We start from the raw sequence: 18,224 nt of genomic DNA on the forward strand, positions 1-18,224 counted from the left end.
ACTAATCCTGTAGTTACAACCCCCAGGGTTTATGCCAACAAGCAGAGTGAAAAAGCAGAACTGATTTTTAAAAACATTGTTGACAGTTTTTTCCAAAACTTTAAAGACAAAAGAGTTTTAAATGCCTTTACTGCTCCTTTTGAGAATTCCTTTTGACAGCTCTGTTGACAGTTCCAATAAGTTTAAACAATTTTCATTCATTTGTACTTTTAACAATTTCAAAGGGCACCTTACCACTCCCAAAGGGTGTTTGACCTCTCCCAAAGGACAGCTAGCTTCTGCCAAAAATGTCCCAGAACTATATCCAAAAGAGTACCTTATGCCTCCAAAAGGAAACCTTACCTCTCCAAAGAACTCTGGCAGCTTTGGATCTTGTCCTACAAGTTCAAAGAGCACAAGTCATGTTTTGGACATCCCAGCAATGAAAAGCAGGTCATCCTGAGATGGCTACACTTTAACATGTATAGCTGCTTCCATGAATCACCAAAGAGCCTAGTCCCATTCCTCAATATGGCCCTCCATCCCACCAACCCAGGAAAATTGCATTTTGCTGCTTCGCAATGAGGTTTAACAATTTGAAATAACACTGGACGAACACAGCAGCTAAATCAGCCCATGAAAGAAGATAGGTTAACTTTTCAGGGTCCAGAAAGAAAATGCTGAAGGGTCATCTGGACTCGAAACGTTAGCTCTTTTCTCTCCCTACAGATGCTGCCAGACCTGCTGAGATTTTCCAGCATTTTCTCTTTGGTTTCAGACTCCAGCATCCACAGTAATTTTCTTTTTTTAAACTTTTCAGGGTGGCCTTTTAATAAGACCTCATGATGCAGGCTAACACTCCCAAAAAATGAGCTTATATTTTTCTCTCTGATGGTGGCTGTATTTCCAGGGGTTGTTTAGCTCAGTTGACTGAATGGCTAGTTTGTGATCCAGACAGCTTAAACCTGGCTTCTACAACAGCGTAATACCAACATCGTAGGTTTAATTCCAGTACTGGCTGAGGTTATCCATGAAGGCCTCGCCTTCTCAACTTTGCCCCTTGCCTGAGGTGTGGTGACCCTCACGTTAAATCAGCACCAGTCAGCTCTTTTAAAAAGGAGCCGCAGGGACTATGGCAACTTTCATTTCACTTTCATTTTCATTTAGATACAATAGTCAGAGTTATAACTACGGTTAGCTGGCATCACCATAATCATAAGAGAAGGTAGTCTTGAGAAATGTGGACTTTTCTGGTTAATCATTAGCAACAGTTGAATTATTACACAAGTTAAGCTGAACAGAATTGAAAATGTCACAAGTTATCTTTTATTGATCTTATAGGCCTTTATTGCATTGTTGTAAAGTTTCACAAGCAGGAAAGTGCCAAGAAGTAACAAATTATTGCCCTCTTTCATCACAGTCTCACATTGTACAACATTCCCACGCTGAAAATACAGGTCTTGTCTTTCTTAAAGTGGATGCTTATTGGGCGGCACAATAGCGCAGTGGTTAGCACTGCTGCCTCACTGTGCTGAGAAGCCAAGTATAATCCCTGCCCCGGGTCACTGTCCATGTGGAGTTTGCACATTCTCCCCGTGTCTGCGTGGGTCTCAACCCCACACCCCAAAGATGTGTAGGGTAGGTGAACTGGCCACGCTAAATTTCCCCTTAATTGGAAAAAGAAAGAACTGGGTACTTTAAAAAAAAAATGTTTTAATGGATGCATATTGCACACAGAAGAATGAACATAGTCATGGTCACAGTCAAAATAAAAACTGGTGCAGTCTCTACGAAAGGGAAGTTGCAGCAATGCTCTGCCAGGCTCCTGGATGGACACATTGGGGCACTGGGGGATGAAGCGGATATCACACCAGGTCAGGGAAAGGGATCCCCACTTTAGTGACGCCACCCTTGATGTACTCATCAGACAGGTGGGAAATTGGGGGAGGGGGGGTGCGGTGGGTGAAGGAGGAGCAGGAATAGGTCTTCAAATTAGCCTCCACAGGGGATTCCACTCTGACACAGGGCATTATGCTGAGTTTGGAGCGCATCCTCTCCATTGTGGTAGTGGTGGGCACCCCCATGGCAGCATTGCCAGACTGACCCATGATGGACCATCTGCTGGTCTCTGTCTCAGCTCCATGGCAGCACAGGCAGAGATCTCCTGATGTATCAGTGCTGCAGTAGAAGCTCAGACACCGATTTCTGCCAATATAGGTGCACATGAAAGTGCACAGTGGACATGGAAGCTATTAAAGCAGTCTCCAATTTATGTTCTAGTAGTTCACTACGATATGACCACTAGATATTATAAGATTATTAAATTTTAAACTGTCTCTTTTAATTCAAGGTAAAATGAAGCATGTGACCTCCAAATCATTCTGCCCAGCGATTAGCCAATGTGACCTGGTTGCTATAGGGACTGAGGGTCCAGGCCACCTCCTACTGAAATCCAAGTGTCGGTTTTAACATTTGAATTCAAAGGCAGAATCAGTTGGCCTGTCTTTGTGTAGACTTTCAGATTTACTGATTCAGAACCCTAGACAGGCGCTGCAGGGTGAAAGGGCAGGATAGCTATTGCTGTGAGGGCAGAATGTTGGTGGGTGCTCACCGAACGTGCAGAGATTTAATGACACTGAAATATTTGTCTTGATGTTGCCTGAGGAAATACTCACCATTGTGGGCCTTTCTGCTGGAGGTTTGTTCAGGGATTATCAGAAGACCTTTGACAGACACTGGGATATTACAACTCAGTTAAATAAGCAGAAGTGAGCCCATTGGAAGTTGGGAATAACTTTGGATTGGTTCCTGTAAAGACTAAATGCTGTGAAGAGTGCGGCGTGATGTATAAATGTGATGTGGGGTTACCGATCGTGTTGAGAAACTAATGAGGAATATCTATTCTCTAGTTTAGAGTACTAGTTGCTTACTAAGTAATATTTAGTCAATGTTGATTTTAGATTGTTTGTTACAGTAAAAGTGTTGAAATTTGAATCCTTGTGCGATTCCTTAGTCAGCCATTGGGAATTCAAATCCAAAGTCGGGCACTCAATGCCCAGATCTGCTCGATGGAACCCTGCATGATCATCTGCAGTCTCCCCGGTAAAAATTCCAACAACCAAATTGCAGCCACTGGGGTAGCATGGCAGAGGAGCACTAGAATAGGCAAAACATCTGCAAGGTAGACACAAAGTGGATGTACAGGGTGAAGAGTTATTTTTTTCCCATATTATTGTTTTAAGATAAAGTTGTTGCAGAATTCTACAGTCCTTCCGTGGCAGGTTTCCTGCAACGGAGGCAGCTCGCCATCGGCTGATAACGGGACCAAAGTCACTGGTGGTTTACATTCCTTGTTCGTGCTGCTGTCAGCGGACCCGCAACACAGATCGACTTCTGCGGGATCAGAAGATCCTGCCGATGAGAAGGGCTAAAGAATGCTGCTCGTTAAATCCTTGTTTATGGAATAATATTGGCCAGGGAGTGTTAATGATATGGGGTCTGAAATGGATAAGTGTTAGCAATTGTGCGTCCATGTTGGGGTTGGCAAGTTCATTCAAATGATGCAAACTTCACAATGTAATCCTTCTCTCTTTGTCCAATTGCCCATCTTGCTACATGTTGTTTCAGGAGCAAATAGGAAGATATTGCCTGCACATGAGTTGGTCAATTTTGCTAAACTGACACTAATGCTGGACAGGAAGTGACCACTAATGTTTTGCATACATGAAAACCTCAGGTAGGCCTGTGTATCAGTACTATAAGTCACACTATGAGCTTCTTGCGTCATAAATCTGTTAGTTTCCAGCTGGAGAAAATTCTAAATGTCTGCTCAAAGTAGCGGCACAATATTTTTGATGTTATTTATTTGGTCCAGCTTTGCCTTTCATTGATTGGCAGCTGGCATTGAACACCCATTCATCGTTCATGCTTTTTTAAAAGCTAAATATGTGATTTTGATTCCTGCTTTCAAACTGCTGATTGGTAACTTGTTCAGTTGTATTTGCTGATGATTTAAGATGAAATTTGAACCAATCCCATGGAAGTATGACGCATAAATTTGTATATACATTTTGATGCCTGAAACATATGCTAGGTGTTTTATATATATATATATATATATAATATATATATTATAGAATTTCTAGTACGGTATATACTACCAGTAAAAGCTAACAAAAAAGGAGACTTGCATTGATATATCATTTTTTTTCATGACCATCAGACATCTCAATGCATTTCCAGCCAGTGAAGTAGATTAAAAGTCTATAACTGTTGTAATGCAGGAAACCTGGCAGTGCATTTGTACACAGCAAGCTCCCACAAACATCAATTCAGAGGAGGACTGCAAAAGATTCAATACTAAGAGGCAAGCAATTTAATAAACTTGCAGAATAGGCAAATAATTTGCAAATTAAGTTCAACACAGATAAACTTGAGATGGTATGTATTGGTAGGAAGAATTATTACTTGGAAGGTGCAGGTCTCGGTCGGCAGAGGAACAAAGTGATCTCAGAGTACAAATACATAAATCAAAAATTGTGCCATAGGCTAGCAAGGCTATAAAAAAGCAAAACAAGCATTAGGTTTTACTGCTAGAGGTACAGAATAGAAAAGTAGGGAAATTATACAAAACATTTCGCAATACTTAGTTTGACCGTACATAGGGCTATATTCACATCCTCCCCTATGGGCAGGATAGCAAGCAGGGGGACATAAAGTTGGCTGCCTTGCCACCCAGTTATATGTACCCCTGCTTGACTTGGGTGCCAAGGCAGCAGAGCCATGCCGGCTGCTTACCCAATCCCACAAGTATGTTGCCCATGGGGAGGGAGGCAAAAGGCAGCCACTTGACCATTTGCAAATTAAGTGGTTGACACCAAGTATTCAAGCACTGTGACAACACCAGGGAGGCGGGGAAGGTTGGGTGGGGGGGCAAGAGGCCTGTGCCCATCAGAGGCTCGCACAACGATATCCCCCCCCCCCCCCACTGATATTTCCCCTCACTAACATGCTGCAGGCCTCAGCACAGTCCAACCCTGCTCCCCCGCCCCACTTGCTGCAGCAAGTACTTGGACTGATCATCATCAGGGCCCCTGTTTCTTTTTCAGGAGATTTTCTGCAGTCCCAGAGGTAGCCATTGCTCCCAGTAGTGCTGCTGTGGCAAGGCAGCAGCCGGCCATTTGATTGGCTGGCAGCTCTTGGAGGTGGGACTTCCTCTCTCTTATGGGATGGAAGGCTCAGCTCAAGCCAATTAAAGACTTAATGCTACGGGGCAAGCCAGCCAATTGCAGGCAGGCATGTCCCTGACTTTTATAATGGGGTGCCACAAGGATCCCACCGAAAAATCATTTCAACTGTTTGGCCACCATGTTATAAAAAGGGATATAGCAATGGAGAGGGGGCAGAGAAAATTTACAAGGATGATTCCAGACAAGTGTGAGTATACGTTTCTCCTAAATAAAGGCTAAGTGGTGAACTGATAGAGATCTTTAAAATTATTCAGATTTTGAAACAGTGGATACAGAGAGAATGGACCATAATTTCCAACTAGTATTTGAAAATGATGAAATTACAAAAGCTTATTTACCTGTTCTAGAAGGTTTATTTGAAACTTCCGATGGCTGGAGTTACTTGGGGGCCTGCAGCTAAAGAGTCCCACAGGCCTCAGCGGAGTCCACCACTGGCAAACTCAATGAAGTCATGCCCCGTTTTTATCCTGCACTAGTTACCGGATAGCAGGTAGATTTAAAGGACCCAATGAAATTGAGAGGCCAGGGAGAAACTAAGTGCCCAAGTTAAGTGGATGGAATTTGGGTGGTCGGGAGGGTTAGAGGGTGGGGTGGGGTTGCCATGTCGAGATAAGGTTGTCAAGATTGGAGGCTGTCCAATCGGAGGGGGTCGGAAAGGGTTGGGGGTTAGGTCAGATTAGGGGTGGTTGGACAGCGGAGAGCATGGGGGGTGCTGATGGGTCGGTAGGGTTGAACATCGGTGGGTGGGGGGTCGGATCAGGTCAGGGGATCAGGTGGGGTTGGTCAGGTCAGGAGAGGGGGGTCAGGTCTGATTAGGGGAGGGAAAGGGGAATTGGGTTGTGTCATGGAACGGTCAGGTCATTTTGACTCGGATGGGTGGTACAAGTCGGGATCGGGGTGGGGGTGGGGGGTTGATGCCGAGGTGGATAGGGGGGTACTTAGAGCTGGGCCCACAGGTTAGGGCAGGGGGGGGAAGAGTCTTGTGTGGCTGGAGACAGCGGTGGGGAGAATCCCATGGGGGCATTTTGGGGGATTGCGAATACCCTGGGGAAGCGTGATTAGTTGGGGTTGGGGAGGTTGGAGTTTGGGGGGTACAGAGCACGGTCTGGGTGTTTAAAATAGTAATAATGAAGTTAAAAATGCGTTAATTTCTTCTAACTCTTTCAGAGTAACGCCTAGCATAACATCAGCAGAACCATCCAAAGTCAGTGATTTAAATCGTTTTGTCAGATGGCTCCCAGTGCAGCACAATTGTCCACGGGAAGTTAACGCTTCTGGCCAATTAACCCAAACCTTCAGAGAGAGATTCCCCAGCGCACCTTTGGGGGACCCCCCCCCCCCCCCCCCCCCCCCCCCTACCCCGCCACCCAAATCTGACGCTGTGAAACAGGAAGTTATGGGCCCTATAGTTTCTTTTGTGAGAAAGAGCATTACCAGATGCCTTCAATATAATAGTTACCAAGAAATCGAATAGAGGATACAGAAAAAAACTGAACCCAATGATTAGTAAGAATGTAGAACTCATTATTACAGTGAGTGGTAGAAATGAATAGTATAGATGCATTAAACGAGAAGCTAGACAAGCATATGAGGTAGAAGAAACTAGGGGCGGGATTCTCTCACCGTGGAGCCGGGCCGGAGAATCGCTGGGACCGGCGCAAATCGGGCCACGCCGCCCCGACGCTGTTCTGCCGATTCTCTGGAGATCAGAGAATCGGCGCCATTGGCGCTGGCGCAGTCGGTGGAGTGTCAGTCAGGGGCCGCTCTACATGACCCCCCTCCCGCCCCGCCGCTGATTCTCGGCCTGGGATGGGCTGGGGGCCACGCTAAAAAAGCCGAGTCCCGCCGGCACCGTCCACACCTGCTCTTACCCGGCGGGACCTCAGCGTGGATGCATCAGGGGTGGCCTGTGGGGGGGGGGGGGGGGGGGGGGGGGGGGGGGGGGGGGGGGGTGCCCGACCTCCGCTGTGGCCTGGCCCGTGATTGACCCGCGATCAGCGGGCCGGCCTCTCGGCTGGGGGCCTCTTTTGTTCCGTGTCGGCCCCTGTGGCCCTACACCATGTTGCGTCAGGGCCGGGGCGGAGAAGGAAGCAACTGTGCATGCACTGTAATCGCGCCGTTCCCACTGCGCATGCGCACATTGGCGCCGGTCCCACTGCGCATGCGCACATTAGCGCCGTTCCCACTGCGCATGCGCACATTGGCGCCAGTCCCACTGCACATCCGCAGACCCACGGCACCCATCTGACGCTGGGGATCGGCAATGGAGCAGCGTGGATCGCTCCAGTGCCATGCTGGCCCCCTGTAGGAGTCAGAATTGCTGCTCCTGAGGCCATGTTGACGCCATCGAGAAACGCGACGGCGTTTACGACAGCGTCAACACTTAGCCTCAGGATCAGAGAATCCCGCCCCCGATGTTTGTGATGGCATTTTTAGATAAGAAAAGATAAGGATTCTTGAGTGGAGCATAAACACTGGCATGAACTGTTTGGGCTGAATGGCATGTTTCTGTGCCGTATATCTTATGTAATCCTATGTAAAGCAATGCGATAATGACCAGATGATCATGTTTTTGTGACATTGAGTAAGAAATAAACATTGGCCTAGGGCCATCTTTTCCATTCCCACCTGAGAGGGCAATTTCATCCAAAAGATGACACTTTCAATTCCCTCAGTCCTGCATTGGAGTGTCAACTGGAATGGGGCTTGAACATGTAACTTTCTGATTCAGACGCAAGAATGTTTCTGCTAGTTTAACAACACTCTGACAATGTTTCTTCGAAAAAAATCTTTAAATTATTCATATTGGAAATGAAATCACTGAGACGAGTCATTCATTCTCTGCAACAAATCCAGCTTAGAACTTTTGATCACATTCTGCATTTTGCAAGGAATTCCAAAGATTTCAAACAGTCCAAAGATGTGCGGGTTAGGTGGATTGGCCATGCTAAATTGCCCGTAGTGTCCTAATAAAAAAAAGTAAGGTTAAGGGGAGGGTTGTTGGGTTACAGGTATAGGGTGGATACGTGGGTTTGAGTGGGGTGATCATGGCTCGGCACAACATTGAGGGCCGAAGGGCCTGTTCTGTGCTGTACTGTTCTATGTTCTATGATACCAATTTGAGAATGTATGTGTCTTTGAAATGACTGTCAAAAGTAACGTGATAGTGCACTGCAACTGGCAATAAGAATTTAACGTCAACATACGAAAGTCCGGCAGGGATCTACTTGTATCAGAATTGTTACTTTTGAACAGGTTGTAAATAATACACAGCGGCAAATGTGGAAATAAAAGCAAATTACTGCGGATGCTGGAATATAAAACAAAAACAGAAAATACTGCACAATCTCCGCAGGTCTGACAGCATCTGTGGAGAGAGAAAGGAGCCAGCGTTTCGAGTCTGGATGACTCTTTGTTAAAGCATATAGTGAATATTGAGGGAATTTTACCTCTTCAGTCAGAAGCCAGCATGCACTTGCTCAGGAGGCCCAGTCCCCTTTAACAGCTGGGTCTCATTAACATCCCAATGTCAGATGCTCACCTGAAACAGGCATCCGGAATTGGTTTGACGGCTGTAGGGCTGTAAAAATTGGACACCGTTGATGCCGTAAGTCATGGTCTGGGTTGGGGGGGGGATTGGGTGCTGGTGGATAAGGGCAGCTGTGAGAATTTTGTAGCTGGGAAGGAGAGGGCTTGGAGCAACAGCATGTCAATCTTTCCTTCTGGGACCTGCAGGAGCTTAAAACAGCCATGAGATGGGAAATGAGCTCCATTGTGATTTTATCCCATTCCCCTCACTGTTCCTGTTTTCACAGGGTTGCTGTTCCAGTGCATGGAGGGGGCTCGATTGGCGGGTGGGCCACCATCAGTGGGGGCCGTCCCTGGTCAGGGGGTGAGGGACTCAGCGCCAGCGGCCCAATATGCCAACCCTTTTCTGGATAGTATATACCCATGCCAGGGGCAACTTCAGCTTCTGCCTGTCCATCCCACTGAACACCCCCAGAACAGAGCCCTGTCTGTGGTAATATGGTGCAGGTCACTTTAACTCCCACTGACCGTGGCGGCCTCTGGCACCACAGCAGAAGGCTGTCGCAAATAGGGAATTGCCATGTTAGTTATGTGAGCACTCCACAGTTCTCAAGTGGATTCCCATGGGTAGATGTGCCATGTCGCAGGCGAGTGTTGCTGCCCAACATCCCCGTCAGACTGTGAGGCCTGGACACTTTGCCTAAACATTGGTGGCATCAACACCACAGAGGCAGAAGCCAACAATCAAACACCCAAGAGCTGGACCTCAGCATTTGGGACATCCCCGCGACCATTGGGATGTCCCCACGAATGTCTGGATTGGAGAACATAGCCGCATAGTGGTTAGCACTATGGCTTCACAGCACCAGGGTCATAGGTTCGATTCCCGCTTGGGTCACTGTCTGTGCGGAGTCTGCACGTTCTCCTCATGTCTGCGTGGGTTTCCTCTGAGTGCTCTGGTTTTCTCCCACAGTCCAAAGATGTGCAGGTTAGGTGGATTGGCCATGATAAATTGCCCTTAGGTTAGATGGGGTTGCTGGGTTACGGGGATAGGGTGGAGGTGTGGGCTTAAGTTCTTTCCAAGAGCCAGTGCAGACTCGATGGGTCGAATGGCCTCCTTCTGCACTGTAAATTCTATGAAATTCTATGGAGCCAGCCCAAAGAGGTTCCTGGCAGGGGTCTGGGTTCCGGGGTCTGGTGTCCAGTGCCCAGGGGCCCCTGCTGTGGCTGGGGGTGTGTGTGCAGGGCGGGCTCCCCCGGCACAACAGGCTTGTTGCATGGCACCCTCAGAAATGCCAGGGAATGTAAGGGTGGGGGAGGCTTGGGGGACCCGAGGGTACCATCCATAACTGATTGTCAGCTTCTCGAATTCCTCACCGACACACATGATGGATGATGTTGTGGACTCGGCAACAGCTGCCCTCGTGGTGACGGTGGCAATCCAGGCGGCCAGATGCTGGCGAACAGGGGCTCGAGACAGGAGCCCATGTGGAGGGCCCACCTCACAGCCTGGGGGCCCGGCCACCCATCAGGCCAAGGAGGGAGGGCAGCGCCAGCCCAAGGTGTCAGGCGTCTCTGGTTGTTGAGGAGATTTAGGCAGCATGTGCTGCAGGAGACTCCGCCTCAACAAGGGGCCGGTGTGGCACATGTGCCATGTCCTTGCAGACTTAGCACCACGTGGAGGAAGAGGATACACACTCCCGCTGACCATCAAGGTCACCGCAGCCCTGACTGTTATGCCTTGATTTCATTCCAGGGCTTGAGCGGGGACTAGCGTGGCACATCCCAACCAACAGCCCACAAGTGCATCCGTGAAGTTACCGTTACCCTGTTTTCCCAGGCAGCTGACTACATAAACTTTGACCTGGACCAGGGCCATCAGGATTCTCCACCATCGCCAGGGTGCCCCAGGTCCAGGGGGTAATCATTGGTATGCATATTACCTTGCATGCACTGGGCAGTCCGGGAGCACATTCATCAACAGAAAGAGTTCCACTCCCTGAACGTTCAACCTCAAGATCATGCACATGTGTGTGCACGCTTCCCAGGGAATGTGCACAACAGCTACATCCTGGGGCAGTCAGAGATCCCCAGGAGATAATAAACTTTATTATTGCCACAAGTAGGCTTACATTAACACTGTTACCACATTCCAGCGCCTGTTCAGGTACACAGAGGGAGAATTCAGAACGTCCAATTCACCTAACAGCACGTCTTTCGGGACTTGTGGGAGGAAACCAGAGCACCTGGAGGAAACCCACACAGACACGGGGAGAACGTGCAAACTCCGCACAGACAGTGACCCAGCCAGGAATCGAACCTGGCGCTGTGAAGCAACAGTGCTAACCACTGTGCTACCATGCCGTCCATCTTCGAGGGACATCCCAGGGTGACCAGTTAGCACTTGGGGGCTAAGGGGTATGGAGGCCGGAGCTGGATGCGCAGAGCCGCAATAACGAGGCTCATGTGGCCATGTGGGCTGTCATTGAGCGGTGCATCGGACTACGACTCCAATGCCTTGACCCCTCTGGTGGTGCACTGCAGTACATCCCTCCCACCCCCAGAGAGTCGCCCACTTTGTGGTGGTCTGCTGTGCCCTCCACAACCTGGCACAGCAGCGGAGCGACGTGCTGGAGGTGGACGAGGAGGAACATGCAACCTCATCTGTGGAGGAGCTGAAGGGGCTGGGGTACAAGCCTGGGTAGGATTATGGGAGCTGCCTGAGGATGGAGACAGGTGGCGGCATTGAGGGTCCGAAAGGCCTGGAGGACTAGGAAGGCCCTCATCCTCGCCCGCTTCTCACAGGACGTGGCTCCGTCCGTATCTCACCCCCTCCCACCTTCCCACGCTTTGTTCCCCTCCACCTCATCCACCCCCCCTCATCCCTTCTCACCTATTCCCCCGCCCACCCATTCACCCCCCCCCCCCCCCCCCCCCCCCGCCCACAATCCCCCCGTTCCACCCTCCCAGGGTCTGTGTAACATCACTCCTGGGTGATGGGCCTACGTTGGCACTGTCAGCGTGTCAATCTTCAAGACAGGAGGGTGATCTGCTGTGAGCCGAGCTCTGGCACTCCTCAATTGCTGCTGTAGTCTGAGTCCCATCTGTCTGCTGACCAGGAGGTCAACCCTGGCCCAAACCCAATATTAGAGAGTCTGCGAACATCTCCTGCAAGTGAGCAAACCATTTGTAGAAATCTGCCGGGAATCCATCTGGCCCCAGTGCCTTCCCCGCCTGCATGGAGTTGATACTCACCATGACTTCCCCAATTTCCAATGGTGCTTCCAGGCCCCATCTCTCATCTTCCCTCTTGACTGGCATGTCCATGCACATCGAGGAACTTCTTCATCTTTGAGTCCCCCTCTGCGGACAAGGAGATGTCCCTCGGTAGAAAGTTGCAAAGGCTTTGTTGAACTTTTCTGGTGCAGCGACTAGCCTGTTGCTTCTGTTTTAACCTGAGCTATTTCCTTCATGGTTGCCTGCTTTCTCAGCTGGTGAGCCAGCAGGCGGCTGACTTTGTCTCCGTGTTTGTAAAAGGTTCCCAGTGTCTGGCGAGCGGGTGCACTGCTTTTCCAGTGGAGAATAAATTTAGACTTAAAAGCTAGTCTCAGTGATATTGACCATGAAACTATTATTGATTAAACCCAGCTGGTTTACTAACGTTCTTGCAGGAGGAAATCTACCATCATTACCTGGTTTGGCCTGCATGTGATTCCAGATCCACAGAAACGCAGGTGACTTTTAACTGCCCTAGAAATGGTCGAACATTTGCTGTCCTTGGCGGCTACACCTACATCCCATGAAAGAATACATTTTTAAAATGTGATGTATTGGTCCTATGATTTATACTGTTGCACTAATCCTTCTGTATGATTGGTATATGTTACATCAAGAAGAAGAGCAACACTGTCCACATGCGAGCCCTGTGGTGATATGCATCACTGTAAATACACAAGGGGTTAATGTAGATACACTACAACGAAGTAAACACTAGAGGGAGCACCAGAGATGTTATGACATGCAGACATACAGCTAATGAACGCACAGAATAGGACACGACCAATGGGCAGTCAAGACACCAAGAGGTGACACTACCACAAGGGGGCACCCATATAAAAGGACAGGGCACACATCCTCTTTCTCTTTCCACAGGCGACACTCAGAGAGACAGGGGCAGATCGGAAGCATCACACCCACCGCATGGCTTAGAGCAGACTGGTTAGTTAGACTGAGTTACTATAGCAAGATTAGCAGGAGAGTCGAACTCAAGTAGGAGAATTGTTAACTGTTCAATAAATGCGTTAAACCTATCTCCAATTCTGAACCTTCCTTTGACAGAGCATACATCAAGGAAGCAGCTAATGCGACATGAAGAAGCGTACACAACATGGTACCAGTAGTAACCTGTTGAATCCATATAGTTCAACTCAAGATCCGTGACGGCCAACAACAGCACCCAGGCAAGATGTTTGAGATTCCGGTTCCAGAGCAGTTCAGGTACCACGGCAATCTCAGTGCCAACTGGCGTGCATTCAAACAGAGATTTGAGATTTACCTGGTAGCATCCGACCTAGATAGCATGGCGGATGTAGAGAAAATAAAGCTCCTACTCACCATTGCAGGTGAAAGTGCAGCAGAAATCTTCAACTCCTTCAAGTACTCCAAAGGGCAAGACAAGAGAAACTTCCAGACAGTCCTGGACAAGTTTGAAAAATACTGCGAGGCAATTATAAAAGAGATCGGTAAAAGAGGTGCCTATACTGACCATGAGGCTAAGGTAGGCTTGCAGCAAAGGAAAACGGCAGTTTTGATTGGTGGCCATCTTGAGAAAGGAGCCGCACATGCACAGTTCCCCAGAAGACGCGAACCGGCAAAACAGTGTTTCCACGCATGCGCAGTTGCGAAAAGGGCGCACAGTACAGGAAAAGCGATCTGCGCATACGCAAACCATTCCTACGCTCTACATCACAAGCGTCATGATGTCAGAGGCCCCGGACCACGCCCACTTAAAGGGGTAATGCCCAAAAATAAGGAAAACATTTTTTAAAGCTGTAAAACACAATTCTTTCACCTGGAACGACAGCACAATGCCTGAACTTCGACCAGTAGCTGAAAGTAACATCCGCAGAACCCTGCAACAAGCAGTTAGCACCGCCCTAAGAGATGATTTAGTCCTTGAAGACTACGACTCAGGCGTTGATTACTTCTTTGGACATCGCGAGCACAATGACAGCTCCGACACAAAAAGTGATGATATGGTCCTTGAAGACTACAAATCAGACGATGATTTCATCATTGGACGTGGCGACCTCAGTACCAAATCCAAACCGCAACGAGATATGTTGTACAGTGAAGAATCCGACACAGACATGGACGAGTTCTTCGGATTTGAGGATCCTCAGCCCAGCGCAGACGACATCCCGACCCTGAAGTACAGGATTCTGCTGCGGCCTGACACCAAGAGTCAGAGAGCGGTACAAGCCCACAGAGAGCGGCCTGATGCCAAGAGACAGAGAGAGGTCCAAGGCCACAGAGAGCGGCCTGACACCAAGAGACAGAGAGCGGTACAGGCCCACAGAGAGCGGTCTGACGCCAAGAGACAGAGAGCGGTACAGGCCCACAGAGAGCGGTCTGACACCAAGAGACAGAGAGCGGTACAGGCCCACAGAGAGCGGTCTGACGCCAAGAGACAGAGAGCGGTCCAAGTCCACAGAGAGCGGCCTGACGCCAAGAGACAGAGAGAGGTCCAGGTCCACAGAAAGCGGCCTGACACCAAGAGACAGAGAGCAGTCCAAGTCCACAGAGAGTGTCCTGACACCACACCAGTGGTGCACGCACCATGAACAGTGCTGCACGCACCACAAAGAGTCCCCGACTCCACACAGAGAGTGGTCCACACACCTCGAAGAGTCCCCGACTCCGCACAGAAAGCGATGACAGACTCCACAGCGAGACCACTGCACATCTCCACACAGAGAACACAGATTGACTCCACAGCGAGACCACTGCATGATTCCATACAGGGAACGATGCCAGACTCCACACAGAGAGCAGTACAAGCCTCCACAGCGAGCTCATTGACAGACTCCACAATGGGAGCAACTCAAGACTCCAGAGCCAGTCCTTGCATGAACAAGACCATGAAGGTCTATCAACCTTATCTGAGCAACCAGCAGCAGACGATGCAAGTCTGCCCCGCTCAAGTGCACAAGAAAAAGACTATGACAGTCTACCACGCTCAAGTGCACAGCAGGAAGACTATGACAGTCTACCACGCTCACGTGAACAACAGAACAACTATGACAGTCTACCCAGATTATTTGAGCCACCAGAAGAAGACTCTGACAGTCTACCCAGCTCATTTTTTTTATTTTATTTTTTATTTTTTATTTTTTTATTGGAATTTTTTGCAGAAAATATAACAAAAAGTATAGCAAAAAGCAGTAATATGCAACTAACAGCCCCATAACACCCACAATTCCCCCCATACCGTAACATCACATGTATCACATTCCCCCCCCCCCCCCCCCCCAAACAAGAGAACTTAACCATAAATTAAAATTAAATAAATCAAATTTAAATAAAATAAGCTAACATAATCAACGTCCCCCCCCCCCGGGTTGCTGCTGTTACTGTCCCAGTACCCTATCGTTGAGCCAGAAAGTCGAGGAAAGGTTGCCACCGTTTAAAGAACCCTTGCACCGATCCTCTCAGGGCGAATTTAACCTTCTCAAGCTTAATAAAGCCCGCCATGTCATTGATCCAGGTCTCCACGCTTGGGGGCCTCGCGTCCTTCAACTGTAGCAAAATCCTTCGCCGGGCTACTAGGGACGCAAAGGCCAGCACACCGGCCTCTTTCGCCTCCTGCACTCCCGGCTCTACCCCAACCCCAAAGATCGCGAGTCCCCATCCTGGCTTGACCCTGGATCCCACCACCCTTGACACCGTCCTCGCCACCCCCTTCCAGAACTCCTCCAATGCCGGGCATGCCCAGAACATATGGGCATGGTTCGCTGGACTCCCCGAGCACCTGGCACACCTATCTTCACCCCCAAAGAACCTATTCATCCTCGTCCCAGTCATGTGGGCCCTATGCAGCACCTTGAATTGGATGAGGCTAAGCCGCGCACACGAGGAGGAAGAATTTACCCTCTCCAGGGCATCAGCCCATGTCCCGTCTTCGATCTGTTCCCCCAGTTCCCCCTCCCACTTCGTTTTCAGCTCCTCTACTGACGCCTCTTCCTTCTCCTGCATAAGCTTGTAGATATTGGATATCTTCCCCTCCCCGACCCAGACCCCCGAGAGCACCCTGTCACTCACCCCCTTCGCGGGGAGCGCAGGGAATCCCTCCACCTGCCGTCTAGCAAATGCCTTTACCTGCAGATATCTAAACATGTTTCCCGGCGGGAGCCCAAATTTCTCTTCCAACTCCCCCAGGCTCGCAAACCTTCCGTCGATAAACAGGTCCTTCAGCTGTCTAATGCCCGCTCTATACCATCCCCGAAATCCCCCATCCATGTTCCCCGGGACGAACCTATGGTTCCCCCTTAACGGAGCCTCCATCGAGCCCCCCTCTTCTCCCCTATGTCGCCTCCACTGCCCCCAAATCTTGAGGGTAGCCACCACCACCGGACTCGTGGTATACCTCGTGGGAGGGAGCGGCCACGGCGCCGTTACCAGGGCCCCAGGCTTGTATCCCCACAGGACGCTCTCTCCATCCGTTTCCATGCTGCCCCCTCCCCCTCCATCACCCACTTACGCACCATCGACACGTTGGCCGCCCAGTAATACCCCGAGAGGTTGGGCAACGCCAGCCCCCCCCCATCCCTACTCCGCTCCAAGAAGACCCTCTTCACCCTCGGGGTGCCATGCGCCCAAACAAATCCCATGATGCTGCTGGTCACCCTTTTAAAAAAGGCCCTAGGGATAAAGATGGGCAAGCACTGGAAGAGGAACAAGAACCTCGGGTGAACCGTCATTTTGACGGATTGCACTCTGCCCGCCAGCGATAGCGGCACCATGTCCCACCTTTTAAATTCCTCCTCCATCTGTTCCACTAGTCTGGTGAAGTTAAGCTTATGAAGAGCCCCCCAACTCCTGGCCACCTGCACCCCCAGGTACCTGAAACTCTTCACTGCCCTCCTGAAGGGGAGCCTCCCAATTCCCTCCTCCTGATCTCCCGGGTGTACCCAGCTCATTTAACCGACAAGAAGACACTGAAGGTTTACACACTGTGGGCGAAATTCTCCGACCCCCAGCAGGGTCGGAGAATCGCCTGGGGCTGCCGAAAATCCCGCCCCGCCATGGCAGAGATTCTCCGCCACCCGGGAAGTGGCGATGGCGGGAATCTCCCCACTCCGATCGGAGAGGCCCCTGCGGTGATTCTCCAGCCCGGATGGGCCGAAGTCCCGCCGCTAGGAGACCTCTCCCGCCGCCGAGGTTTGAACCACCTCTGGGACGGCGGGATCAGCGGCGCGAGCGGCCCCCGGGGTGCAGGGGGGGCGGGGGGTGATCGAACCCCGGGGGGTGCCCCCACGGTGGCCTGGCCCGCGATCGGGGCCCCCCGCTCAGTCTCCGGGCCAGTGCCCTGGGTGCACTATTTTCCTCCGCGGCCGCCACGGCCTCCGCCATGGCGGAAGCGGAAGAGAACCCCACATCGCGCATGCGCCGGCAGTGACGTCAGCAGCCAGCTGCCGCTGACATCACTGCCGGCGCATGCGCCGACCGGCGAAAGCCTTTCGGCCAGCCCCGCTGCCGGGGGCGCCGGTTTTTTGTGCCAGTCTTCTGGTGAAAACCGCTCCGGCGCGGGGCTGGCCCCCAAAGGTGGGGAGAATTCCCCACCTTTGGGGAGGCCCGACCCCTGAGTGGTTGGCGCTACTCCCCTACGCCGGCACCCTCCGTCACGCCGGGTAGGGGAGAATGCCGCCCTGTATGTGCGACAAGTGACGAAGGCATCACAATTTCCATACAAGATGTGCGATATCTCAGCGAGACTGACTTTTCTCCGCTCGTATGTACAGAGGCACTGGACAATCAAAGTGAGGCTACTAATGACTCCAATGACACCGTGTTAATTCAAACCTCATCCACTCGAGCCTCTGCACAAGAAAATGCATTCCTGAACGTTTTGACTCCGGACAGGGAGCATCAAGACACCTCAGATGATTCAAGTGACACCTCAGGTAAGAACATAAGAACTAGGAGCAGGAGTAGGCCATCTGGCCCCTTGAGCCTGCTCCGCCATTCAATGAGATCATGGCTGATCTTTTGTGGACTCAGCTCCACTTTCCGGCCCGAACACCATAACCCTTTATCCCTTTATTCTTCAAAAAACTATCTATCTTTACCTTAAAAACATTTAATGAAGGTGCCTCAACTGCTTCACTGGGCCAGGAATTCCATAGATTCACAACCCTTTGGGTGAAGAAGTTCCTCCTAAACTCAGTCCTAAATCTACTTCCCCTTATT

The sequence above is a fragment of the Scyliorhinus canicula genome, chromosome 1 (genome assembly GCF_902713615.1).
Source record: "Scyliorhinus canicula chromosome 1, sScyCan1.1, whole genome shotgun sequence".
In the NCBI taxonomy this organism is placed as follows: domain Eukaryota; kingdom Metazoa; phylum Chordata; class Chondrichthyes; order Carcharhiniformes; family Scyliorhinidae; genus Scyliorhinus; species Scyliorhinus canicula.